The sequence below is a fragment of the Falco peregrinus genome, chromosome 4, assembly GCF_023634155.1.
Source record: "Falco peregrinus isolate bFalPer1 chromosome 4, bFalPer1.pri, whole genome shotgun sequence".
In the NCBI taxonomy this organism is placed as follows: Eukaryota; Metazoa; Chordata; class Aves; order Falconiformes; family Falconidae; genus Falco; species Falco peregrinus.
The window spans coordinates 43,040,832-43,054,334 of record NC_073724.1 but is presented as its reverse complement, the minus strand read 5'-3'; positions in this window follow the sequence as shown (position 1 = coordinate 43,054,334).

The following is a 13,503-nucleotide window of genomic DNA, read 5'->3' as shown; positions in this document are numbered from 1 at the left end:
GTTAGGTCAACGAAGGACTACACTATTTGAGTGAGGCTGATTATGCATTGGAAGGTGAGCAGAGTTGCAACCCAAGCTAAAACACAGCTTTGGCTTTAACCATGCCCCTAGTCATGCAAGCAAGTAAACAGAGGTGCAAGTGAAGAATAAGCTTCTGCAAGAGAGCTACTGCAAAACAGAGAACGCTTTACACTTTTTGATCAGAAGGCATGAAGAAAGGAATTTCCATGCTTCAGAGGGACTGGCAATGAAATTCTTACTTTTCAGCATTTGTAACACAGTCATCCTAGTTTTGCACATTATTTTACTTGATCTAATTATAGCTATAACTCTGTAGTTTATCTGTACAAGGTGACCTTCAGAAAAGTATATTCTACTTCAAAAAGCTCTGACTTTCTATGTCTCCTCACGTGATCTCGTAGCAGCCTTTCACTGGCAAAATGTTTCTGACAGTTCTGGCAAATAAACATTCATTCTGAATTTAAATAGAAACCATTTATTGACAATACAAATAACTTAGGAAGCATTTATTAATTAATAACCTATAGCTGCCAGTTTAATTAATAAACTAACACAGCACTAAGACAGTTTCAGTATTCTTTTTCATTACTAATACTCTCCAGAAGAAAATTCAGTTTAGGCTTAATAAAAAAGATTGTTTATCAGTAAGTTAATTTTATCCCAAACAGAGTAACAATCTGTTCAAAACACTAACAGTCTGAAATTTGAGCTCTTTGTCCATTACTTAGAATGTACCTACCTTCCATCACCAAAACATCCACAATTCCTAAATATATTCCAAGCACTTAAAAACAAAAAAACCAACCACCACTCCCTTCTTCTTTACCATGCAGGAAAGCATGACAACTAATACACAGTTAGTCAAGGTGGGAAGTGTTCTGGTGAAGAAAATACTGGAAAAGCAAAGCTGGAGAGAAAAAAATTGTCTTTTGACCTGAAAGTAGTTAAATACTCATTGGGATTACTTGCAGATTTTGTAATCCAAGCCTGGCTCTTGTGGAAGTTTTCTCTTCAATAATCAAGTCTTTCCCATTCATGGGCAGTTTCCCAGTGTCAGTGGAATGTCATGCTGTGCCACGGGCACCAAGGGAAGAGAGGCAGTGCGATGCCACAGCTGCCAAGTGAATAGCTTTTCTGCTGAAACAGGGATCTAAGGGTGTTCTGTTGCTCACTTTCATTACCCTAATTTGTCAGACATGCAAAGTCAAAAGAACTTCTATGCTTTATGAAAACAACTGCCTTCCTGGAGTAAACCCTGCTTTCATGCAATTTACTTATATGAAAAATAGAAATATTTATTAAATTACATGTGTACATTATCACAAAGCACCTTAAATGAAGATCTCTTAAAAATATAAACAGAAATGAGAGCATATCCGCTTACTATTTTCTGAAACTTGTCTCTTTACATGATCAAAAAACTTAGCATTACTGGAGAACATTCCTCCACAAGTAGTACATGCTACAACTCTTTCTGGCGTGTGGGTTCTTAAATGATTCCACAGTTTATACTTTCCTTTAAATACACCTAACAATCTAAACCAAACAAACAGGAAAAAAGCTGCAGATGAGTACTGTGCTCTTTCTTATGTAGAAACTGTTACATTTTTAGAAACACAAAGATTCTTCTAGGAAAAAAAAAATCAGACTGATACTATTACAAACATTATGTGACATTTAACCCCTCAAATATTCAAGCCAAAGCCAGATTATTTGCCAGTAATCAGAATTCTTCAAGCCCTGTTGGCCATATGTGTGTTTCAAAAATTTCAGTTTTGAATCAGTAGTCTGCTGCTATACTTTCACCCTCACGTATCAAAGTTTTTGACTCTGCATGCATGCTCATACACTAGAACAGTGATAACATGCATTACTATTCCTGTTGCCCACCCCCTGTCATGTAACTATAGCAATCTTCATGGTGTCTGGAGAACCAGGAGAACAAGACGGGGCAGTAAATACATGTCAACGTTACATCTCCAAGAAGTCTACTTACTGCTGTCTTTTACTTTTTTATCTTCAAATTTTCTATCTTTACATACACATTCACATAGTGGTTAACCACAAGCAATCAGCTATCCACCAATCTTTGCATATGAATAGCTATGTCCTCAGATATCTTGAGCTCAGGAACAGACTGGTACTGTGGACACAGTGCAAGTTTTAACAGTACAAGTAGAAAGCTCTGGCTATTCACATGTGACAAAAAAGGGGAAAATCCGTAGCAGGTTAATGTACTGGTGTAAATGGAGCTAAAATACTATTTCAGGAAAAAACTTCAGACAGGTGTGAAGGAATAGCCTACCCTCTCACACAAGGAGAAGCAGCCACGGGCCTCTCACCTACCTAACAAAGATAACAGCTATGTGGAAAGCCACCTTTCTAAAAAGGTGAAATAACAGCCTGGACTCAATCAAAGACTTTTAAGAATCAAGAGGACTACATTCAAATGCAAAAGCAAGAGGTAGAGAAAGATAAAATATTCTTTTGTGGATGGTGCATGATAAGAGTAATCACGTGAATCAAACTCAATGACAGGTTGGATACTTTTAGGTCTCAGAAATTAATACACGAAATTCACTTAACAAAAAGGATTTGCCTAGTTCATTTAACCAAGTAGATGCATCATGAGTTCTATTTCTCCTATTCATCAAGACATTCTCTCAAGTAGAACAAGAATGCAATAGCTTTGATAATAGCCCACATCCACCCCAATGGGTAGAATACAGGCAGCTTCCTGGAAAGGAGTTCTGAGCTCCAGAATAACAGTTAGTAAAGGGACAGAACTCCAGACTCTTTATTAAAAGACACAGGAAATCCTAAAACCTTACCTTGCCTACAATGAGGCAACAGGAGCATCAGTGTCTCTTTCACCTCTAGTGTGTACAGAATACTTCTGATTAGGAGGGCCATAGAAAAAGGACAAGCTTCCATGTCTAGAAGCTGGATTCTAGTGCAACATGAAGATTTCTGTGTCTGTCTGACCCCAAATTCAAAATGTGATATACGGGACATCAGATTGCATCTCTCCCTTATATCCCTCTTTTGTGAACTCCGCCAGGGCTCCAAGTACACCAACAGTCTCTGGGTGTCCTGACCAGCCTATAGCCATATTTCTCTGTAATCCTCCTCTGCAGGCAATTCCACCCCACACATCTGTAAGTTTAGTTGCCTGTGTTTGAGGTATGCTCCGATATGGCGACACTGTTCAAGCTTCAATCACACTTCTGTGAAAACAGCTAAGTTGCGAGAAAGAGCAGTGAGCAGCCTCATCTGGGACCTCCACTCACACACTCTGCACTGTCTGTCTGGCAGCTGGGGTTACCCCTGCCTTGTGCCGCACTGACCCTCTCTGACTTGCTACATGGAAGTCCTGGCTTGAGGTCAGACCTGTCTTGTCACAGGGGACTTGGCTGGTGATTGTGGGGCTATGGCTGACCCTGGCTAGCACCACCTGACCTGCCCTGTTCTTGTTCAGGTTCTGCGAGACTGCACCCTGTCAGTCAGGTACCTGCCGGCCTGCCTGTCACCTTTAACTCCCCGTTTGCCTAACCTTGCAGAGCAGCCCACTCTTGCTGTAGCCTCACAAATTCAAACCAACTTAGACCACCAGCTAGCATACTGAGGGTTCCTGGAAAAAACTGATCACCTTCTGCCTGTTGTCCCAGCTCCATGGAAACTGCTTCCTCACAGAGATGAGACCTTACTGGCCTGTCCTTGCTGGTTAAATTTGGGGGTGTGAATGAAAAGCTGTCTTTCACTGCCTGGACGTTATGATTTTGCATGTCACTTTGAAACATATACCACCACCCTCAACATCAAGATCACAGACTGCAACAGACCCTGTAAAAACCTGGGACCTATTCTTTTGTTCCAGGGCAGGATCAATTACACCTTGGTCTGAAAAAGAGGTCTTCGCAGTTCCCTGGTGACACACAACCTCCATAATTTCAAGAGGCAACTGCTACACTATTTTAAAATACGCTATTAAAATGGCTTTCCTAACTTATAACTTACACCTCTCTTGTTAAAACTGACACTCATTACTTCTCATCCTTTCCAGCACAGACATGGAGAACAAATAATTTCACTGTTCATAACAGCAGGGCATTTCTTAAACATATCTGAAGACATATCATATTCCTTTTCTTCTGCATTTCCCTTTCTGCCATTCTGTTATTTCAGCTATACAATCAAAGAAGTCCCTTCACCTGTCCTAATGGGCTATATTTTCTAAAACTATGACCACACTGATGTGCAATTTTTGTTCCTCCAAGGACTACAGATTCTACTCTGTCGGGTCACAGCAGTAGGTTGTTCCCCAGCCAAAAACCAGGGCATGTCAGCTAACTCAAGAGGGAAAAGAAACAAAAGAATGTTGCAGTGAATAGCTAACCCAAGAAGTAACTTTAACCCATAGATTTAAGAGACACGTATCTGGGGGGTTCACCATTAGGATTCCAATCAAACCTGGACTTTGTTGACACATTTCACAAGAGAACCAAAATGACTGGTTTAAAGCAAGCACAGAATGATCTGTTCCAGGACCAGAGTCCCATAAATTGTCTCATCATTCTTCAGCAGAAAGTCTTTTCTTCTGGAGAGGTTCTGCTCATACACTTCATGGGTCTGAAGCTGAATGGCATGCACATCAAATGGCAGTCCATAGTTTAGCCCTTACTCAAACAATCAAGGCATCTGCTATGAAAGACTGTCAATGGAATGTGGCTTCTACAATAGAGCCAAGGGCACAACATCAGCTTTGAAGCCATAACAGTAATTTTAACACAAGAGGTAGAATGCATTAAAAATGCTCTTTCTCACACAGAGTTGAGAAAAACAAGGACAGCAACAGGTGTGCTTCCCTTGATTTGAAGGGAACATGTAAGGAAAAGCAGAGTAAACTCTCCATGAAATATTATTGAAAGGGAGACAACCCTGATCCCGAGTGGTAGAATATAAGTGAAAAGTCTGTTTGAATGGTATATTAACTACCAAGCACAGTGAGAATTATGAGGAAACCCAATCTCGTTCAGTACTGGCAATTCTCAGCTTAGACTGATTCATTCAACTCCAGGGATGATAAGAACTATCACGATGCCTAGGAAATAGAAATGTTTCTGCAATTATTTTAGATGGAAAAAAAGACCTGAAGAGCTCTCACAAGCTCCTATGCAATATGTAGAATTAAGTGACTTTTATAAGAAATGCTGCAGTGAAATACTTTATGAAATATATTATATATATTTATATATATATGAACTACCTTTCCAGTGACAACAAACAGCTTTCTTCCGATCTGTAGCAGTTTTTTCCTCAGTAGCATAGGCATGAATAGCAACATGTTGATAAAACCACACTGGGTTATTGAAGGTAGCCTGAAAACAAAAGAGAAACACGGGGAAGACAAGATAATTTTGGCAGAAAATCAACTGACAGGAACAGAGGATTAAGTGTTTTTAGAAAGCAATCAGACACCAGTAAATATTGTCGTAATGTTTAATTAGCTCACTCCAACACAGGGACAATTACATGAACTACAAAAATGTAGAACAGCACACAAACCAGGTCCTCAATTTTCAGCTACCATCTAGTAGTTGAAAAGTCTGTCTAGACTAATTGAGTGAATTCTACCCATTCTTTGGGGCAGGGATACATCTGTTAATGTATTTCTGTTGATTTATTTCTTTGGTATATTTTTAACTTCTCCCTTCCTTTCACTTCTACCTGCTCCTACTCACGAGAAGGTTGTGAGGACAGCGCAGATAATTCCAACAGAAATGGGAAGGTTCTGCAATGATTAAACTGAATTAGGAGTTACGGACACTGTGCGCCACAAGTCAGTACTTACATGGCAAGGGGGATTAAACCTGAATTAGCTTCTGCCTCACTCCACAAAAATCCACACCTGCAGAGTGAAAGTAGACTACATATTGGCTTTTCTTCAAGTAACACAGGGTGTCATTCAACCATGCACTGTCACCAGCTGCAGTTCAAAGTACTCCTTTCAGTTCCCAATAATTTAATCCCTTAACTTCTCTGCTGTGCTGGCACAGTTTTGTAAGGCTACACATTGAATTGGGACAAGGAATTGATCAGGCTTTCAACCAAATAAAAACATCAGGGATAGGAAAGGAAAGTGAAACTCCTCAGGCTGATATTGCCACTGCTGGTCATATACAGTTGATTAAAATTTAAACAGCGTTGGGTTTGTTGTTTTTTTTTTTTTTTTAAAAAGAGAAATACATAAATGAAAAAATTATTCATTTAGTATTATCTGGTTTTAATCATCTTAATCTTAGCAGGGTAGATTAAACTGCTAGGCATTCTGTGTGCAGAACAGAACGTTTACACAAGGAGTTAATGCAGGTAAACTGCTGCATTTTAAATTCATACTCCAATGTATTTCACAATAGCTCCCTCAGGGAGACAAGCCCTTATTTCTTCTGAAGGGCTTGAAACATGATCTGAGAAATCCAAGGTCTTGTATATATGAAAACATATAGGCATATTAAGGTGAACCAACTAAAAGTATTGAGCTAGCTAGACAGTGATCGAAAACTTCTTTACTTCTTTATCAGGGTAACCATATGGGGGTTAAACCTGTTTTAATTTCTTGGCACCATCTCTAAGTGTTTTGTGGGAAGTTTCTTGAATATTTCTTTATATTTAAATAGGACAGGACAGAAGTTTTGGGGCTGTTGCCCAAGTCAGAAGCTTTACCTTTGAGGAAACAGAATCTGACACAGTAGGAGGCACCACAAGTGTTGGGGAAAGCTGTTATGTATGATTTGCAAAGAGAATTATATTCATAACTGTGGGAACATATTTGCAGGAGGGTGGGAAAGGTAAGCAGTTTTCCCTGCCCTCAAAGTTCTCCTCTTTTGCAGTGTGCCCTACCCCACCTCCTGGGTCTAGTCTAGCTTGCCTACTAAGTTGGGAAACATTCCTTTAATTAATTAAATTCACAACATAGTTTGAACTTGAAAAATCATGTATAAAACGATTTAGCAAAATGCTATGGACTAAAGGATTCCATCAGCCCAAACTGCCCACTTACATAAATGAAAAATGGAACATTAAATCAATTAACGGAAAGATTTTTCTTCTGGTTTTTTTAAGCATGTTTTTCAAGCAAAGATTGTGCTTACTGACAGATGTAGATGTAGCAAAATAAAATTCTGAGGGCTCTGAAGTTTTTATGAACCTCTCAATTTTTAAAGAAATAGACCAATCATGGCAGTATGCGAGTAAAGACTAATTGGTATCTATTAAAAAGCTTATAGTATAAAAAATAACTACTGTAAGAAATATGATTCCTATAAGCTATGAGACAAAATGGCAATAAGATTTGTTTGTAACAGAAGTTTGTAATCAAGCTATGCAAACAATACAGAAGTTATCATAAGTAATGCTCTGTATTATATGTTTAGGCTTACAGCTTTGGAAGAGGAGAATGGGTACCTCCATGTGTAATCCACTAGTAAATAAAAGCCTTTATTTACAGAGATAGAGTTTCTCACAGATTGACTTAACAACAGGATTACCTCTCTCTATATATAAACTTCACTCTCAGATTTTTGTCATTCCTTATTTCATGTAAAGAAAAATTAATGAAGAGAGGCATCAAAGCATTATGTGAGTATAGATATTCTAAATGCATAAGCCAAAAGATCCAAATGGGTATTTGTAGACATGCTGCCCAGTAACAACATACAGATGAGGAGGAGCTCACCTTTTATATAGGCTATGGCACAACCTGTCAGCTGAAATGTTAAGAGGAAACTTGAAATAGCTTTAGACCCAGTAAGGAGAAGGTTAGCAAAGCAAAGCATGGACTATAATCACCACCAGAAAACAAGTAATTTCACTCCCATCACTGCAGTATATTTACTCAAATATCACACTGATTCTAATTCAACAATGTGATGCGCATAAGGGATACAATACCTATGTAAAGCACCACCAGTCTGACGTTTCCTTGTATGGAAATATTTTCATCCTCATTATAGTGTTTGTTTATAACCTCAAAAAACATACTTTATTTCATTGCTATCACAACTTTGATATGAAAAAGTCAGAGATAATAGAGGCATAGGATTTAAGGATGATAACCCATGAATCAATGAAAGGCCTAGAGAGACATAAGTAAAAAATTATCAAAGGCCTTTGAAAAACGTTGAAGTTTTTGTTTTGATTTGCAGTTCAACATTACTGTACCTACATTAGATTTGCCCACATGAGGTTTGAAAAATGGTTAGTTTTACAGTTTTTCTGTTTTCCACAGCACAACTCATTTCAGTTGTTTCTTCTTCGTCAATGGTGTATTTGGGTTTGGTTATATAACTTAAATAAACCAAAAAACCTTATACAACATGAAAAAAATTAATGTAGACCAGATAGACTATTTTCCTGCACTACTACTTGCTCTAAAAACTATCTTACTCAACAGTTACACAACAAGAGGTGGCAAGAAAATGTCATCTGCAAGGCAATACACTTGTGGATGCAAAGGTAATGCTCACTAGCCATAAATAACAGCTGAGGTTCTGAGGCCAACACTAACAGAGAAAATATTTCCCTATAATGTCATTAGCAATACCAAACTACTTTTGATCAAGGATGAACCCCTACAAGAAGCAGAAAAAAATGTATAAAAGCAGCACTGTTTATATCAACACTGTCAAAAAAAGATAGCAACTGCTGATCATCTTGGTCTACTTGATAGAGAAATAGCAGTCAAAACAGAACGGATAAAGATTTTATTTAATATAGGACACCAAAAAGTGGTCGAGGCACACCATTTTTAGTTGGAACCAATCTTGGCCACATAAGAACATCAGACTTGTATGAACAGCCTGTTGCAAATGTCTGATTTCTGTCCCAGTGAAAAAAAGAAACAAAACCCCACACTTCCAGCTGACTGAGGAAACATCAGATATTCTGTTGCCTTTCTTCAGACAAACTAACAATAAACACTCTCAAACTCTCTACAAATTACCAACTTCATAAATTTATCAATAAATTGGGTAAAATTTTGCACGTATGCTGTTAAAACACAAGAGAAGCTGCATCTTTCTCAAAATGGTCATTTTAAGTCACCACAAAAAGAAAGAAAATTTGAATCCAAAGTCACAGATGTTATGCAAATATGCTGCTTACATTTTCGTGAATGCTACCATAATTATCATGTATTACTTACAGAGATAGTGGGAAACATTGTTCAGAGGTAAGATTGAGCAAAAATTCCTAATACTGAGTCAAATGCAAAGAATGATAAGGTGAAGTTAGGAAAGGGAACAAAATAGCAATACCTCAACGTATTTCACTTACATCACAATTCTCCCAATGGCAAACAAACTCCTCTGAAGTCTTTGGTAACTGATGCCAGCTATGGCTGTTCTGCAAACATGCCGTCAAATTGTGGTGCAATGCCTGTTAATGAGAGCCTATGGATTTCAGTTTGGTGTGGTAACTGTGAAAACAGACATATGTTATCAGCTCTCTGGGATTTTTCCCCCTAAATTCACAACTTCTCCACCAACACCTGTACCAATCTAAACACAAGAAAGAAGTAACATTTTACAGACTACTGCATGAAATCTGCAACCGTGTGCCACAACAGTGAGAATGCCAATAGTACTTACATTTGTAATGACTTCACAATCTGTAAGTGACCTTAGCAGAGAAGCTAGTAATTGCTGTCTACTGATAATGTACTACATAAAATTTTCAAATCTCAGTGGCAAACAGATTTTCCACTGCCTCAAAATTGCAGCTATACTAGAGTGCTCTGTACTTTAAAACACAACTTTTTGCAGAAAGGCACTTCATAGATTCAATAGGAAAATTTTGTAAAAGTAAGTATTTTTTTAGCTATATACCATAACACTCTTCAGCTTAGGTCACAGAAACATTGTTAATGTTTGTCCAATTCTACTTTTTTCACCTTTAATTAAAACTCACTCACCTTTAATTAAAATGCCTACACCTGTAATTACACTTGATTACAGTGTTAAGAATAAAGAGCAGGATACACAAGAGCCAAAATAGCTATATTAAAAAGTCTAGTATGTTATTGCTATTACATCCGCAGAGGTTGCCTATAATTTTCTGCAAAATCAGATATTTTTTTTGTTTTCAAGTACATTTAATATTGTTAAAAAGATATAAAATATAATACCCATCATAAAATAACACCAGCATATGTATCCAAATAAGGTAAATACCACACAAACAATGAAAGCTTCCTTTTTTCTGTAAAGATTCATACAACTGCTACTTCACACTTCGAATTCTTAAGCAGCAGGCCAGTTCCCTGAAAGGGAAGAACTCTCAACATTCAAAACCAATTTGCTAAAATTTGTTTTAGACAGTTGCACCTGCTAAGGCTCTAATCTTAGAAAAAAATCCTCAGCAGAAGTTCTCATTACACCACCTCTCTGGTCTCTTTCCACCTTAGTAATAGGTATCAATACAAACAAAAAAATCCAGGGCAATCAGATATGAAACAAAAAAAAGTGGGTATAAGCTGGTACAAGTCTAAGGGCTTCATGCAGCTGGGTCTTAGAAAAGCTAATGTCCAGGTAAACTTAAGTCAGTATTATTTTCTAGGCTAGGAATAATCTTCCAAACTGCAATGTAATCTCTGTGACAGATGAGACAAATGACCTGCTGTTTCCAGGGGGTGCTGTAGGTGCTTTTCCAAGTGTTCCACAATATGATTACAAAATTCCTCTACGCATTTCCCTACAAAGCAGCATTCTTTCCATTCACATGGTAGTATCAATTCAGCATTCTTAAATTTGCTTCTGGGGCCCATTCTAAAATTTTTAGAAGTACAGAAAAGTTTTAGTTATTGTATTACGTTTCTGTAAATTTCTCTTGTAAAAGTAGCAGTTAAGATTATAGGCTCTAAACTTTTTTTTTGTAGGTGTGGTGGTTGTTCTTTTTTTTAATTACTAGATGTTATTTTAAAAATCTAAGGCCATGTTTTGCAAACAATTACATCTTGCCAGAGCCACGAGGTGTAACATTTTCATTACCACCATATAGCAAGAGTCCTATGATCACCATCCCAAACATCTGTGGTGGATGCCTTTATTGTAATTTAACTTCATGGCAGCAGTGTAAGAACTCCTTCCACATAGAAAGCCAAAGCAACCATGCCCATGGGTCCAATTCCACAGTCACTTTAACCTGACGTTAGTGGGGCTCCCACTGAACAGGCCTGGTTCCATCCACCCCTTCTTGTTCTTCTTGAGATCCAGCTCTGGAATTGGCACTGCCAGCCACTCAACTGATGAGAAAAGCCAGTTCTTGTGGGGAATGACAGACAGATGGTAAATCAGTTTTCTGCTCAAGTAGATGCATGTTGTATCAGCATAAAGGAAGCAACAGGAGTATAAACCATGGAGAAATGGTTCCACTGTTTTTCCATGACTCTGAACAGATGCAACAACAGCAAACTTCATTAAAAACTACTAGCCCGTTCTCAGTGGTTTGCCACCTCCCTACTCTTTCTTCCCTATGTTACTAGCTTCAAAGATCTGCCAGTTCAGCTGCTCACAGGACCACTCCCTAACCTGCATTATTCCCAGCAATCTGGATTAGTTTTAAGAGTTTAAATAGCCTCCAAGCAGATCAGCTGATGGATCTCAGTCATGGGGAAACTTTGGGAGGATAGTAACAAGCAGCTGGGAGGAGGTTCTTCATTTTCTCATGAACACATACAGATCTGGAAAAGAAACTCTGTCCGATAGCCTAAAGCATCAGTATAAAAGTCTGACGGTGTCTTCCCTGATGCTATTACTGATTCTATTGATTAAAAAAGTCAGGCATTGACATAATACTGGGTTAAAAAAAAAAAAAAAAGCATGCAAGGGGAAAACCATGCAAGAACCACTATATTAACTCAATAGTATTAAACTGACACTGTCAACTTAACTGGCAGTATCTTTGCACTTCAGCTATTAAAAATACCCATCTGGAAGCATTTCCCTACTGGAAAGGTAATTACTGGAAAGCTTCTGAAAGAAGTGATGGTCTTATATTGTGAGTGGGACTCTTCTCACGTTGTAACAGTTTAATTTAAACTGCTACAACCAGCCCTGTTATTTCACCAACACTCCATCTTACTGACCTGCAGCAGGAAATGCTGGCACCTCTGGAGACAGACAGGAAGGTAAGACAGCTATCATTTATGCTACACATTAAATAATGCATTGTCAAGTACTTTAATAAAGTTACTCCAACACAGTATTAGTATGACAGGAACAAAATATTTCAAGTTCTAATTATTCTAATTGACCAATGCCAGTATTCACAATATCCTAACAAGCAGACTAAACTACAGGCAGCAACGACTACAGCGAAAACTCTGGGGGCGACCCTGAAACCCTCTCGTCCGCAATTGCAAGGCCCCAGCTCCCCCTCCCCGTTAACCCCTACATCCCGCCGCAGCCGCCCCCTGCGCCCCCGCTGTCCCCCAGCCCCCGCCTCAGCCCCCTCAGCGGCTGGCGGGCGGGAAGGCAGGCCCGGCCCCGCCCCGCCCCGCCCGCGCGCAGGCGCGGAGGCCGTTCCCAGCCGGAGCGCGCTGGGTGCCCCTCGCAGCGCGGGGGGACGGGACGCTGCTCCGAGCCCTACGAGCCCTCCGAGCTGCCTACGGCGCCTCTCAGCCTCGTCGCCCAGCGCTCCCCTCCCGCGGGTGGCGCCGTGGATTGCCCCGCGGTTTCACCCGAGGCCGGAGTCGGTGCGAGTGTGTGCGGCCCGGCGGCCGTTAACGGCCGTGATTGTTCCCCGCTCCGCGCTGTGCCGGCGCGGCCCCGGGGGGGTCATTGCCCCGTTGTCAAACTCGCCCCCGTTGAGCTGTTTCCCCAAGCCGAGGGGCCCCGGTGCGGGCCGGCCGGGGGTGGTATGAGCAGGGCCGCACCTTGGCTGGACGCGATCCATTTTGCTCCGTTGTAGCACGGGTTAACGGGCCCCGCAGCTCCCGGAGCGCCCCGGTCTCAGAGGGCGGCGGTGGCGCGCGTGGCGCGGCCCACGGGGCCCCTCAGCGAGAGGCGCCGGCGGCACCTGCGGCACTGGGCCCCGGGGCCCCGGGTCTGGCGGCGGGGCTGCCAGCTCGCACGCAGGAACGGGGGAGGAGGCGAAGGGAGACTGGCAGCGAGCTGCGAAGGCATTTAGGGCGGTTAAAAAATATCTTCCTTTGGCTGCTGTTGTAGCTACCACCGAACATTCGCACCCACCACTGGCCGCCCTCTAATTCTTCCATTTATAGCCCTGTCAGTGCCCTCACCCTTTTCAATATCCACACCAAACAGAGGCACCTTTAAAGGTAAAAGTGTATTAGCTGGCAACAGGTGCCATTGAGAGCTGGAAGTCTTTGTCGCCAAGTGTAGGAGACCACACACATTCACTTACTGCTTCCAACTCTGGTAAAAGTGTCCTGTGCAACTAGAACTGGTGTTTCCTTGCAAGCAT